Raw genomic sequence first — 14,805 nt, 5'->3', positions numbered from 1 at the left:
GACTGTCCTCAGTTCTTTTCATTCTTTTTTCTTTATTCTGCTCTGCATTAGTTATTTCCACTATTTTATCTTCCAGGTCACTTATCCGTTCTTCTGCCTCAATTATTCTGCTATTGATCCCATCTAGAGTATTTTTCATTTCATTTATTGGGTTGTTCATCATTGTTTGTTTCATCTTTAGTTCTTCTAGGTCCTTGTTAACTGTTTCTTGCATTTTGTCTATTCTATTTCCAAGATTTTGGATCATCTTTACTATCATTATTCTGAATTCTTTTTCAGGTAGACTGCCTATTTCCTCTTCATTTGTTAGGTCTGGTGGGTTTTTATCTTGCTCCTTCATCTGCTGTGTGTTTTTCTGTCTTTTCATTTTGCTTATCTTACTGTGTTTGGGGTCTCCTTTTTGCAGGCTGAAGGTTCGTAGTTCCTGTTGTTTTTAGTGTCTGTCCCCAGTGGCTGAGGTTGGTTCAGTGGGCTTCCTGGTGGAGGGTACTAGTGCCTGTGTTCTGGTGGATGAGGCTGGATCTTGTCTTTCTGGTGGGCAGGTCCACGTCTGGTGGTGTGTTTTGGGGTGTCTGTAGACTTATTATGATTTTGGGCAGCCTCTTTGCTAATGGGTGGGGTTGTGTTCCTGTCTTGCTAGTTGTTTGGCATAGGATGTCCAGCACTGTAGCTTGCTGGTCGTTGAGTGAAGCTGGGTGCTGGCATTGAGATGGATATCTCTGGGAGATTTTCGCAGTTTGATATTATGTGCAGCTGGGAGGCCTCTTGTGGACCAGCGTCCTGAAGTTGGCTCCCCCACCTCAGAGGCACAGCACTAACTCCTGGCTGCAGCACCAAGAGCCTTTCATCCACACGGCTCCTTAATTTGGGATGATTCGTTGTCTATTCAGGTATTCCACAGATGCAGGTACATCAAGTTGATTGTGGAGCTTTATTCCGCTGCTTCTGAGGCTGCTGGAAGAGATTTCCCTTTCTCTTCTTTGTTCTCACAGCTCCCAGGGCCTCAGCTTTGGATTTGGCCCCGCCTGTGCATGTAGGTCGCCGGAGGGCATCTGTTCTTTGCTCAGACAGGACGGGGTTAAAGGAGCCGGTGATTCGGAGGCTCTGGCTCACTCAAGCTCTGGGGGGTAGGGAGGGTCACGGAGTGCGGGGTGGGCCTGCGGCAGCAGAGGCCGGCGTGACGTTGCACCAGCCTGAGGCGCACCGTGCGTTCTCCCGGGGGAGTTGTCCCTGTATCCCTGGACCCTGGCAGTGGCGGGCTGCACAGGCTCCCCGGAAGGGGGGTGTGGATAGTGACCTGTGTTCGCACCCAGGCTTCTTGGTGGCGGCAGCAGCAGCCTTAGCGTCTCATGTCTGTCTCTGGGGTCCGCGCTTTTAGCTGCGGCTCGCGCCCGTCTCTGGAGCTCCTTGAAGCGGCGCTCTTAATCCCCTCTCCTCGCGCACCAGGAAATAGGGAAGAAAAAGTCTCTTGGCTCTTCGGCAGGTCCAGACTTTTCCCCGGACTCCTTCCCGGCTAGCCGCGGTGCAATAACGCCCTGCAGGCTGTGTTCACACCGCCAACCCCAGTCCTCTCCTGGCGCTCCGACCGAAGCGGGAGCCTCAGCTCCCAGCCCCGCCCGCCCCGGCGGGTGAGCAGAGAAGCCTCTCGGCTGGTGAGTGCTGGTCGGCCCTGATCCTCTGCGCTGGAATCTCTCCGCTTTGCCCTTCGCACCCCTGTTGCTGTGCTCTCCTCCGCGGCCCCGAAGCTCCCCCACTCCACCACCCACAGTCTCCACCCGCGAAGGGGCTTCCAAGCGTGTGGACACTTTTCCTCCTTCACAGCTCCCTCCCGCTGGTGCAGGACCCGTCCCTGTCCTTTTGTCTCTGTTTATTTTTTTCTTTTGCCCTAACCAGGTACATGGGGGGTTTCTTGCCTTTTGGGAGGTCTGAGGTCTTCTGCCAGCGTTCAGTAGATGCTCTGTAGGAGTTGTTCCACGTGTAGATATATTTCTGGTGTATATGTGGGGAGGAAGGTGATCTCCGCGTCTTTTTGTTTTAGTTTTAATATCACATCTCTTACTCTAGTGTGTTTTCTTCTTGTTTCCTTCAAACCACCACATATACCCACTTAACCCAAAGCCAAAATCCCTTACCCCACAGCCTAAACATTTTATTTGGAAACCAGACCAGGGCTTTTGTTTTTGTTTTTGTTTTTGTTTTTTTAAATTAGCGTTGTTATTTATTTAGAAAATCTCCTATAAAATGTAGAAAGATAGAGACTTCAGAAGTAATAATCACATTTGAAATTGTTTATGATGAATTAACACAAGCTCAAGACCAAGTTGCAGCAGCTGTAATCAACAGATTATTGAGAATATAACACTCTTTCCAGAGTCAACATAGGTATTTCTAGTGAATCAGAGAATTGAGGCTCTTTCAGGGAAGTAATATGTAGAAGTTGAAGGAGGAGCCATAAACAGTATAATCCAGAAAGAATTGAATATATAATAATTGAAGAGTAACTACAGTCTATATAATGAGTATATAACTTGACACATTGACAGTACCTTCTTTTCTTTTTTTTTTAAACATCTTTATTGTAATATAATTGCTTTACAATGGTGTGTTAGTTGCTGCTGTATAACAAAGTGAATCAGCTATACATATACATATATTCCCATATCTCCCTCCCACACTCCATATCCTACCCCCCTGGATGGTCACAAAGCACGGAGCTGATCTCCCTGTGCTATGCGGCTGCTTCCCACTAGCTATCTATTTTACATTTGGTAGTGTATATCTGTACATGCCACTCTCTCACTTCGTCCCAGCTTACCCTTCCTCCTCCACATGTCTTCAAGTCCATTCTCTAGCAGGTCAACATCTTTATTCCCATCCTGCCCCTAGGTTCCTCATAACCATTTTTTGTTTAGATTCCATATATGTGTGTTAGCATACAGTATTTGTTTTTCTCTTTCTGACTTACTCCACTCTGTATGACAGACTCTAGGTCCATTCACCTCACTACAAATAACTCAATTTCATTCCTTTTTATGGCTGAGTAATATTCCATTGTATATACATGCCACATATTCTTTATCCATTCATCTGTTGATGGACACTTAGGTTGCTTCCATGTCCTGGCTATTGTAAATAGAGCTTCAGTGAACATTGTGGTACACGATTCTTTTTGAATTACCAGGGCTCATTCTTGATCCATCCCTTTCCCTCACAACCCACGCTCAACCTTCAACAAGTCCTATGATTATGCCTCAGATATATCTAGCATCTCTCTTTTTCTCTATTCTCACTGTTATCTCACTTTCCCAAGCTGCGGAACAGAGCACTGTGCACCTGTTATCAATCCCAGGGGAGGATTCCAGACACTTCTGTCCACTGTGTCTTGGTATCAGAATTGCCAAGGAAAACAACACAGCCAAGCACTGGCTGGAACAATGTTTTATTCACATAGAAGAAACAGAGCAAGTTCAGCTCCAGTAGTAGGCAGTGGTCCCCCATGGTCAGTGTTCCCCGCAAAGCTGGTGCTGGGCAATCAGTCTACCTGCACCCCTCTGCACCACAGTAGAAAAAACCCAAAACCCTGCTGTGGAGTTTGAAATACTGAAGATGGGGGATGTGCCTGAGGGTCAATGACCTACACACCTAATCAGAACAAAGGAACATTCATTGAGTAAGAAATGGAAAGATATCCTCACACAAGGTGATAGGCCAGCACAGGCTATGTGAGCTTTTTATTCCTTGGTAAGGATGTGTTCCAGGCCCAGCGGGGGGAGTCAAAAGGAGGCTAGCACGACATTGCCTTTCCCAAAACAGACCCAGTTTTCTTTCACTTCAACTACTGTTAAGTTTGTAAGATTCCTGCTTTCAGTCTTGCCTTCACCTCTGACCTACCCCCACTAACTATCCTCTACATAGCAACAAGAATGGTCTTCAAAAAATGTATATCCAGTCATGTAATTTCCGTGATCAAAATTCCTTAATAACTTCTCAATGTAACTGAAATGAAATACAAACTTACCAAGATGGTATAAGGTGTCTGAATTATCTGTATTATATGACATATCCAGTCTAATCTTTTGCTATCCTCCCTTTTGCCCACTGCTCTTCAAAGCTCATTTTCTACTTATTGAACCATGCTTTTTAAGGAATATTTCTTTTTATATTCAAAGATCATAAGATCAGGAAAGATCATAAACAAGCTTGGAAGTAATGTTATTCGTGGTTCTATAAAAAGTGTGTAAGTACTCTCATACTTGAGACTAATGCTATCCTGAAGGAGTATTTTGCTTCCTACCACACATACCTGTACCCCATGCCTGGTCCCTTAGGAGCAGGGAAGAAAATCTCTCTCTGACTGCCCACGCATGCCCTTTTCCCACCTTATTCCCAGTCCAAGTATCAGATGATGCAACTGGGCCCATGAAAATGACTCCACAACTGAAAGATTTTCAGGAAGGATGATTTACTATTCTCTAATTTACTGACATTCTTCTACAGCCAGATGATTGCTGGGGATTAGGTATACAGAAAGATATGTTGCAGTAAATAACTACTTCACATTCTTGTGGTGGATATTGATTCTGGTGAGTATGAGACAAATCCCAAAGCATGAATTTGGGCATCAGACATTTTTTTTTTTTTTCATTTGAACAGTTCATTCTATCAGGGATATTTTGTTACCTGGGTCAAGCTACAAAATTTTGGTAATTCTTTAAAAAGTTTGATTTCCTCAAGGTCTTAGTAGAGAAGGTGGAAAATCATACACATTCAGCAATGAAGCAGACATATTTTGACTTTCCATTTTCATTGTACAAATGCACAGCATGCAAATGTGTTCCATTAGCTCCAATTTTCTCCCGGTAGTTACTTCCAAATGAAAGTTAAAATTATACGGATTTACCAGCAGTTTTTAATCGAAATGATTATTTCTGCTGGGGTTCCTTGATTCTTATGTTACAGATGGATTTTGTGGGGAGAAAAAATAATACTGGTGGAAAAAAAAAGAAAAAATAGTACTGGAATTATGAGAGAAAAAATTGAATCTTTTGATGTATTTGATGTGACTCTTAGCTATTATCAATAGCTAAGCTTTAATTAATTATATACTGAAATAGAAGTATTGAGCTGAAACTACTCTCTCCGCTGCCTCCTTTTATTGAAAACTTGTTCCATTTAGGTTTCTCCTTTCTTTGGTCTATGTCTACAAGTTTTGAATATACGATTCAGTCACATATTTTTGACAGGAAAAAAATCATTCATATTGAAAGGAGGGTGATCCTATGTAACAAACTGAGAGTGAAAAATGTTGCCAGGGAACTTCGGTAGGGCCCTTTACAGCCATGTAGAGACTATATATTATACATTATGTAGTGCCTCATATGTATTCAATCAAAGCTACTGGTAATAAGAAGAATAAACATCTGGGTTAATAGATTAACAGCTAGAAGATCATTTAATCCTTTGGATAATATGCTCAATTAAAAGTTTGAAACAGTTATAACCTGATGGATTCTTGTTTCAGTGACCTTTGAAACTCATTGGATAATCTCTTGCTAAGTTTTTCTGCTTATGGGCTCCCCTTTATTGGGGCTTTGCCATGTTTCACTCAAGAAATATGATGAATATGAATCTTACACTCCTCCTCTAGGTTTCCAAAATCCAGAAAAGCCCTTTGACAAAAGCTAGCATTGATCGTTCATCATTATATTTCTCAGGCAGTTAGGATGATGCCTGCCACATATGAGGTGCCCGATAAATGTTGATTGATTGTATTAGTCTGAGTTCTCCAGAGAAACTCACGTGATTATGGAGGCTGAGAAGTCCTCCTGCATTTGGCAAGCTGGAGACCTAGTAAAGCAGATGATGTAAATTCCAGTTCGAGTCCCAGTCTGAAGGCATGAGAAACCCGATGTCCCAGCTCAAAGAAAGTCAGGCAGAGAGAATGAATCCTGTCTTACTCCACGTTTTTGTTCTCTTCAGGCCTTCGATGGATTGGATAAGCCCTACCCACGTTGGGGAGGACAGTCTGCTTTGCTCAATGTACTGATTTAAATGTTAATCTCATCCAGAAACACCCTCACAGATACACCCAGAATAATGTTTAACCAAAACTCTTAGCACCCCATGGCCTACTTACATCCACAAATAAAATTAGCCACAACATTGACTGACTGAATAAATGAATGAAAGCATACTTTGGAAATTCCCATAAGATGATATAATCAGTGCTGGTAGGGCTTTGTGGCAGGGTTATCAGGAGAACATAGATAAAGTAGGGAAGGGCTGGTAACAGTTATATGATGTAAAACAAAATATCATACAACTTTAAGAGCTTGCTTTTCTGTTATTTGGGTGATTTGCCTGCCTTGAGTTAAGCACAGTTTACAAGTAGGCCTAACAGATATTAGCCGCATTCATAATCAACTTTCATGAATGTTGTGACCGTTTGTTAGCCATGCGTAATGCGATTTAAGCTTGATGGAAAGCCTGAGACTGAATTCTGTAAAACTATTCATAACTATTGATTATAAAACAATCTCAGGTTTTGTAATAAGGATTTTATCTGCAGAGTAGAGAATGACAATAAAGTTATCGTCAGAACCTGTGGAGGTAAACATCTCTTCATGAAATCGATATACTCTGAATAGTTTTTTTTACAATTCACACTGAGTAGAATACACTAAAAAGAGGGTTAGAATCATTAGCAAAATATCCTTTTGTATATTTTAAGATGTGCTTGTTTTAGGAAAAAAAATGAGAAAAATAACTTTCTCCCTTTAAAAAATATTTATTAACATAATTTTATATGGTCATATAATGTTAAGTACAGTGGATATACCATAATTTGCTTAAGAAATCACCAATTGTACAATTAGCCCATTTTCTATTGTTCACTATTTTCTTTTCTTTTTTATTTATTTGGGGGGGGATTTATTTACTTTTTATATTCACTATTTTAAATAATGCTGTACTGAATAATTGTGTGTGTGTGTATATATGTGTATATATGTGTATATATAACCTTTTCCTTCATGTATTTATGGAAAGATTCCTAGAAGTGGAGTGAGTTCTTGGGTTAAATTATTATGATGCACATTGACAAATCACTTTTCAAAGGTAGCGTATCAACTCATGCTTTCAGAACTACTGTTCATAATTTTTTGAAATCATTGCAACCTCAATAGGCTAAAGTGCTATATTATTTTCAGTTTTTGATTACTAATGAACATTTTTCTACATTAGAAGTTTGTCCTTGAAAGAATTCCTATAGAAAATCTTATAGTAAAGTAAAACAAGCAAACAAACAACTCTGTTTGGTCTGCATGATGAGAATGAGTTTCCATTCGACTTAATACATATATACAGGTAAAAGGCTAGTTTCAGTCATCAAAGAGATGGTGATACAGGTAGGAGAAAATGTAGCTGCCACTGTACAGGGGATGCCATCTAGCTCTTCCTTGAAGAAGGATTCTATTCTAACCTTCACGTACGATAATGGCATTGATGTTCAATATAATTTGATTAGATTTTATGAAGAATCTCTCTCCAGGAAGACAATACCATGTGAGTTTGAGGAAGAGGTGGTAAAGCTCACTTCATTATTCAGTCTTGTGCCGGGAAATATATGTTGTATAATAGCCCAGAAGGATGAAAAAAAAGCTTTTAACACGCTACCCAGAAAAATGCTTCCACAATCTGCCTCTGTTTGACCCTGGCGTTAACAAAAGACATGGATGGGCCAAGCCAAATTATTCTTGACTGATTGCAGGTAATGAAGTCAAGAGATGCCAACAGAGTTGTTAGTTACGTGGGTGTAGTTCACACCTGAAAACAGTCTCCAGGGGAAGGTTAGGTGGGGCCTGAAATCCAGCTCTGGATTTGCTAGCCAACCCCATGGGCTACCTTTTTAAACTCATCCCTTCAAAGACGGCACCCTTTTCCAATTCTTATAAAGGTGTCACGTTGGCTACCAGAGGCCATAAGGATGTTACTAAGAAGGATGACTTGGAGAATCCCGAATTGCTGCTCCATAGATTTGAAGGCCAAGAACCTAGCAAGGCTACTTGATGAGGTTAGGGATAGATCTGCATTCACACTGGCTCTTGATCACTCACAGCAGTCCCAAAATGACCACTTGGTTCTAAGTCTTATATACAATCAAGTTTTCAGAGATCTGGGAAAACACCAGCCCGTTAGAGTATTTATATTGAACAAACCCCAAGCGTGATTCTGAAAAAGACTTCTTTGATGACATTTCTCATTGTTTTTTGCCAAGGAAATGAGTTCATTATGTGCTGCTTATCTTGCAGAGCTGGACAAACGACTGTGTAATTTGCCTACAGGTTTCTTTCCCTTGCACACTTCTTCTGTTACATCCTTCTGAGTTCAACTAATTGGCCACATGGATGTTTCTTATAAGATCACACACGGAAGGAGTGTGGCCGGTACCCGACAGACACGCTTCCTAGACTTGTTTTGTAATGCCACGTTCCAGCCATGGCTCTTTAGCCAACTACCTAGGAGTCTGTAATTTCACCAGTGAAAGTGAAGTTGCTAAAACAAAAACAAAAACCTGGGGGAAAACGTTAGGAGGGAAATGATCACTCTCAGAGGGACATACGGAAATATGCTTGTAACATATTCTAAGAACCCTTTATTGGTCTTCTGGCTTCTGAAAAGCAACCAGATCTAGAAAACTTCTCTTTGGATTATGTCTATTCTCTTCCTCTGAGCTAATTTGAAAATTAAAAGGGGGCAAACAAGGTCTGGCTTTGAAGGGAGGTGGCTGTGAAGCTTTAATTTGGAGCGAACAAAGCATCTACTTCAGCTCTCCTCTGGCAGTTACAGGATATTACCACACTGCTGAATATTTAAAAGCAAGAGAGATTTCCAATCCCAAGGTCCGTCCCCCAATTGATAAGTCTATTTTTATTAAATGAACTTTAATTACTTAATAATTAGACCTTCCGTAGGAGGAGATGTGGACTCTGATAGTCTGCCAAAGAGGCCAGAGGGCAAATCAGAAGAATGTACCATTTTGAGATTCAAATTTCAAAGAAGGAATAGGCCCAATCTGAGGGTGTTGTGGGTGGAGGAGAGGCCTCCCAGGAGGAGGAGAGTCCTGGCAGAAACCTGGAATGCTTTGTTTCCACTTTTGCTTAAAAAACAAAGTAGCTTAGAATTAAATGAACAAGAGTGCATGTCTAAGCTATTCAAACTTTCTGACTATCTGGATCTGAATGAAAGATTTCTCCTAGTCTATGTGATGCGTGTGTGCATGGGTAGAAGAGTGCGGAGAGACTATTGTTCTCATTATTTTAATTCTCGGAGCCTCACACTTTCGACGTCCCTGAAGATTTAGCAGCATTCATTGCCATGGTGATTTTCTACCTCATTTTTTTTAGCATCACAAAGGAAAAGCCCAAATGAGAAATGTTTGCTGCTTTGCTGTTAACATTTCTACTGCCCTGGTGACAGCCAACAGTTTGGTTGTGCCTAGCTCCTGAAGCAAATCTGTATTGGCCAGAGCCTGATTGATGGCTGGAGCCATTGCCCTGCCTGTCCCAGCTGGGTGGGAGCTGGTCCTGAGACCACTGATAACTTTGTTTCCGGGGACAGTGATTTGAAGGAAGACGGGGAAATCTCATTCATAATATCACTGTTTCACAATTTAAACTTACGGGCCTTAGATAAAATTTTCATGGATGCGCTAGACATCACTCCCCCCCCCCCCACAATCTTTTCAAATGAAAGGCTGTATGGGTTGACTTTGTATGCTTATTAGGCTCAGCTCTTTTTCACTTTCCCTGAATAAATCCTTGTTTTCTCCCTCTCTTTACGCTCTTCTTCCTAGATTTCCCAGTGTATAAGAGCCTGGGATATTTGCCTAAACTAATTATCTGACCAATCATACATACTTTCTCATTAGACATATATATGATGGACAATTATATGCCATGCACTGTGCTGAGTGCTCAGAGTACAGAATAAAATAGAACCAGCTCTGCTTTTGTGGAATTTACAGATTAGCTGGGAAGATGGCTATTAAATGAACTCCACAGTTAATAAGTTATAATTGAAGTAAATGTTGCAAAGGGGACATACAAGAATAATTGGTTCTATCTCGATTTGGGGGAGGCCCCTCTGAGGAGGTGAGAATTCTGATACTGTGTTGGTACTATGAAATCCCAGGTAATTAAGCACCCGATAGTACAGTAAGTAAATGTTCTAGAAAAGAATTGTAGTTATGGCTGTTTATCAGGCCTTGGGTAACATTTAACAAAGTAACCTATATAAATAGACACTTAATGAATGTTTTTAGTGTAAAAATTAGTGTTAGAGAATTAGGAAGTATCCTTTACAAAAATCGAAATAAACAGGGTGAGACCCATTTCTCCTCGGTACTCTCATAGTGGCTATATATCTCTTGCTAACAACATTTAATGCTTATTATACAACTGTAATTAGGATAGTTAACATCAATAAAACTTCTGATGCTGAAGCCCAGGCACTTTTACTATTAGTAGCTTATAAAATTTAAGTTATAAGTGTCTATGTTTATCATTTCTAGGACGGGGGATAAAATGGAGTTCCCATGTACGCGTGCCTGATCTTTCCATATGTAAAACAACGTGTTCTTTCCTCATTGTGGTTCCTGAACTGACCTCGCACTAATAGGTGCTGGTCTTTGTTAATGTACAGAGGTGCGAGTAATGTGTAAACCTGTCAGTTAGCTGGGATGAGACACTTCCAACAAGTCCAGCTGTCTTAGAATCCTGGGCCAGGCTAGGTGTGAAGGTAGGAACCTTGGATATAATTCATTCTGGGAAACAGACTTTCCCCAAGGCTAATAATGAAAGGCCTCCATGGAAACAACCAGGCATAGGTTTGTGTGCTATTTTTAATTGCACAGTACTTCAGGCTGAAGTTTGTCTGTAAAAATTCAGTCTGGGGCAGAATATACTTACTAAACAGAGTTTTCTAGTATTGTGCTGATACTTGGGGGTTGAAGAGTCAGGAAGTACTGTTATATTAAACAAAAAACTCCTTTGGGGATATTTTCACTTAGATTGGGGAAATAGGGTATTTTAAGAAGTATCATTCAGGACAAAACCTTTTTTTAAACCATCATACATAATGTAAACATTTGAATGAGTTTCTTTCCCTTTCCAGTTCCATCTATGAAGTGGAGACTGTAATACTTGAAGAGCTGTTGTTAGGATTAAAGGAGTTAATTTATAAAGGAGCTTAGAATAGTGTCAGTGATAAAACTCAGGTCTCCTGTGTCATTGGTCTGGATCCAGCAGCTCTCCAGGGAATCACATTGCATGGGGGTCGAATTGATGTTGTCATATGTAAAACCCTGAGACCAACCTTGAGGGTTGATTTAGGGTTTTCTGTTTGTTCTTTGGGTTTTTCATTTCATTTTGTTTTGGTACCATTTCTCTGTTTACCAACTGATATCAAATGGAGGCAAGGAGCAACAATTAAACAAACAAACAAACAACCCCCCCCCCCGTCTGTTCTTGTCCGAAAGTGGGACATTCCCAAGGAGAAGAGAAAGGTTCTACTTGGTTCCTAAAATCACCAAAAGCCCCATCCTAGAATTCAGCCCAGTTGGTTGATGCCAAGGGAAAAAGGCATCTTTTTAATGGATAGAGATGATCAGTCGCTATTTATGGTTTTATGGTGGCCTTGAGCGTCTCTATTCTGTTAAAAAAAAAAAAAAAAAAGGGCAAGGTAATCTGGCACCCAGGTGTGTTATTCACCATCCTAAACTGCCAGAGTATGTTAGAAAGTGATACACCAACACTCAAATGCAGTTATCAAAATTTTCATGCTTGTAATAGTCTACTTAGACATGGAACCTCAGTAAACTTTTGTGTTTTTTTTCTTTCAGTAGATATTTGATATATTCTGTGGACTGAAAAAACACGTATACAAACATATAAACACTTGTCAGCCTTTTATTTATACAGTCAACTATGTCATTCTATCTTAAGTTATAAGTTCTGTAAAAATTCAAAAGATTAAGAGATGATTTCTGGTAAGTAAGACTAAGGAAAAGAGGATTTTTTTGACTTAGTACTTTAAGAATGATGACAGATTTGATAGGGAGATGTTAGGGGAGAAGGTATACTTCTTAAGAGGAAATTTCATGAGAAATACAATCAAGAGGGAGCCAGGTATAGACCTGTTCAATAAATCCAAGAATTCTTTCGTAGAAATTGTGGAAGATGAGCCTGGAAGGAACACTGTATTAGATTCTTGGGTACCAGGATTTAGGGTATGAGACAATATTAGAAAATGGAATGTTAGAGTTTCTTGAGTGAAAAAAAACAAAAAAACTTTGGTGATTTAGAAACGCTCCTCTTTTGACTATGTTTAGAATGGATTTAGGTAAGAAAAGAGTAGTGATAGGAATACCATTCGTGTTATGATTACAGTCTATCAAATGTGATCTAATGAGTTGAACCAGGCTTTTTCCATGAGCAGGCTCTTGATGAGCGGGTAGCTATTTTTCATGAAGATCTCGTTAAAATTATACGTGTATCTTTGTATTGCATTAGAGCCTTAAATGACTCTTATGAAAATACTGTATTTCGTTCTTATGAGTTACAGTGAGTTTAATGTTCATAAGTAGGTGTTCATACTCTGCCTTGAAAATATAGTACTAAGTTGATAGCCTATAACTTCTTCTTTTAATACTGTTGCTGGTTTGTTGCACGACCACGAGATGAGAGTGATCAAAGACAGCACAATACTGGAAGCATTAATTCAAGCCATATAGAACCTCGTAAACCTAGAATTTCTTTTTGATGCTTGGAGTTTCCTTTGTAGAGACACAAAGAAAAAGCTACAAATGATGTTTATAATTTCTCACTATATCAAATAATCAACTATTTGAAGTTTTCAAACATCGCATCATTAAATTTTAAGAGGTAATTCCAACCCCCTGTTTATTAAGATCTAAAATAACCATAGTGATTAAGCATGTGGAACAATAGCCAACTCCATTAAGCCCAATTATATTAATATATAATCTCATGCCTCATCTATGATTCTTCCAGCTAGATGAAGTTTATATAAAGGAACCAACTGTTGAGTATCAATTTGAATTACTCTTTCATTTTATGTTTTATTCTATGCTCTGGAACTCTTTAGGTGAATTTTGTGAATACCGCAGACATTCAGATGTAAAATACATATTTAGAATTTTATCCAGTGTATGTAACTTGTACAGGACTATATATCTGAATATATAGAAGTATCCAGATATTTTATCAACTTATCAAAAATATTTTATTCTTACCTCCTTTGTGTAAAATGTATAACTTGTATGTGTGGGTAAATTACTCCCAACGGTGTTTCCTTAACTATAAAATAAAATGGTAGGGATGTGAAGACCAAGAAGAAAGCTATTAAGGAAACAAGTCAGAAACGTATTTGAAAAATATCTTGACATACGTAACCGTCACAACATCTGGACACTACTCATTGCAGATTTGCCTTGTGTAATATATATAAACCATTCGCTGTTCAAGTATATGCTTTAAATCCATACCAAAGCCAATCAGTAGTAGATTAATGTGGCTTCTTTTGAATACACTCAAGATTATACGCTACAGACAGCCTGGAAATTGGACTTTGAACAATGAGCTAGGGCACAAGTTAATGGATTCCTTTTGATCTTCATTCAGTGGTGGATCCAGCATAGTTATAGATTATTTCCAGTTAACTAAATGAGAAGAATAAAATTAGGCATGTGGTTTGCTCCCACTGTAGACACATCTGTACTGCTGAGACAGATAGCTCCATGGATCTGGATTCCAGATGAGTAATTTTAATACCTAAGTGTAGGATATATTTCCATTGATAAATTAACACATGCATCAAAATTCATATTTCTCTTTGGTCTAGAATCAATTGTCCTTGCTAAACCATGGTGCCACATCTCCAGATCTGTAGGTCTGTTTATGAGCGTGGCGGTAGTGAGTGGTAGACCATCTTTGGCAACTTAAATCTATTCCGTATGTGATACTGATGTAGTTTCCTTTTTCATAGATCCAGTTACCCTGTGGCTCAAAAGACTAATCTTTTAGTCTTTTGGGACATGAAATGCTACCTTAGCCTAGGATATGAGACTTCTCCACAGCATTTCTGATTGTCTCTCATATTAAATTATGATGTTTTAACCTAGGTCATTTTGCCTTTGCCCTTTTCACTCCAGCAAAATTTTTATCAGATTATAGGGAAAGTTAGGTTTGTGAGAATTAATGGACCCCAAATAAACCTAACAGTAGTTAAAGCTGAACACATTAGAATTTGTTATTGACTAAATACTGGTAGAAAGTTTCTTGACAAAATTTAAACTGAGACCTAGGAAACTTTGACCTACTTATAATAGATCTATAAAATAAAAATCGCAGTAATGCAAATATGATCAGAAAAACTTGACATGAAACCCAAACTGATGAATGAATCAAATTTTATTGTGAAATGCACATACAGGGAAACCAATTCCAGTAAAATTAAAATATTGGAATATAACTGTGATGAATACAACACAAATCAAGAAATTAATATTAGTTAATTGGATTAACTCTAGAAAGTAAAATTGCCAATGATCCATCAGTGGTGACATAATTCATTCAAATATGTTTGTTTGTAATCACAAAAAATGTTTTCACGGTCAAAGAACTAGGGTCACAAATATCCATCTGTTCATAAAAGGGGGTTCAAGAGGGCAGGCTCCAGATACCTTCTACTCTTCTCATATACCACATCATGATGGAGGAGGCTTCT

General features: G+C 39.4%; 1 protein-coding gene across 1 annotated transcript in view; it reads left to right on the top strand.

Moving 5' to 3' along the window:
• Positions 1-14,805, top strand: part of LOC137204225 (netrin receptor DCC-like) — a 549,964-nt gene that overhangs the window by 507,608 nt on the left and 27,551 nt on the right. The gene's annotated exons all lie outside the window — the stretch shown is intronic.

The sequence above is a fragment of the Pseudorca crassidens genome, chromosome 12 (assembly GCF_039906515.1).
Source record: "Pseudorca crassidens isolate mPseCra1 chromosome 12, mPseCra1.hap1, whole genome shotgun sequence".
Lineage (NCBI taxonomy): Eukaryota > Metazoa > Chordata > Mammalia > Artiodactyla > Delphinidae > Pseudorca > Pseudorca crassidens.
This window is presented reverse-complemented; position numbering and strand designations above follow the sequence as displayed.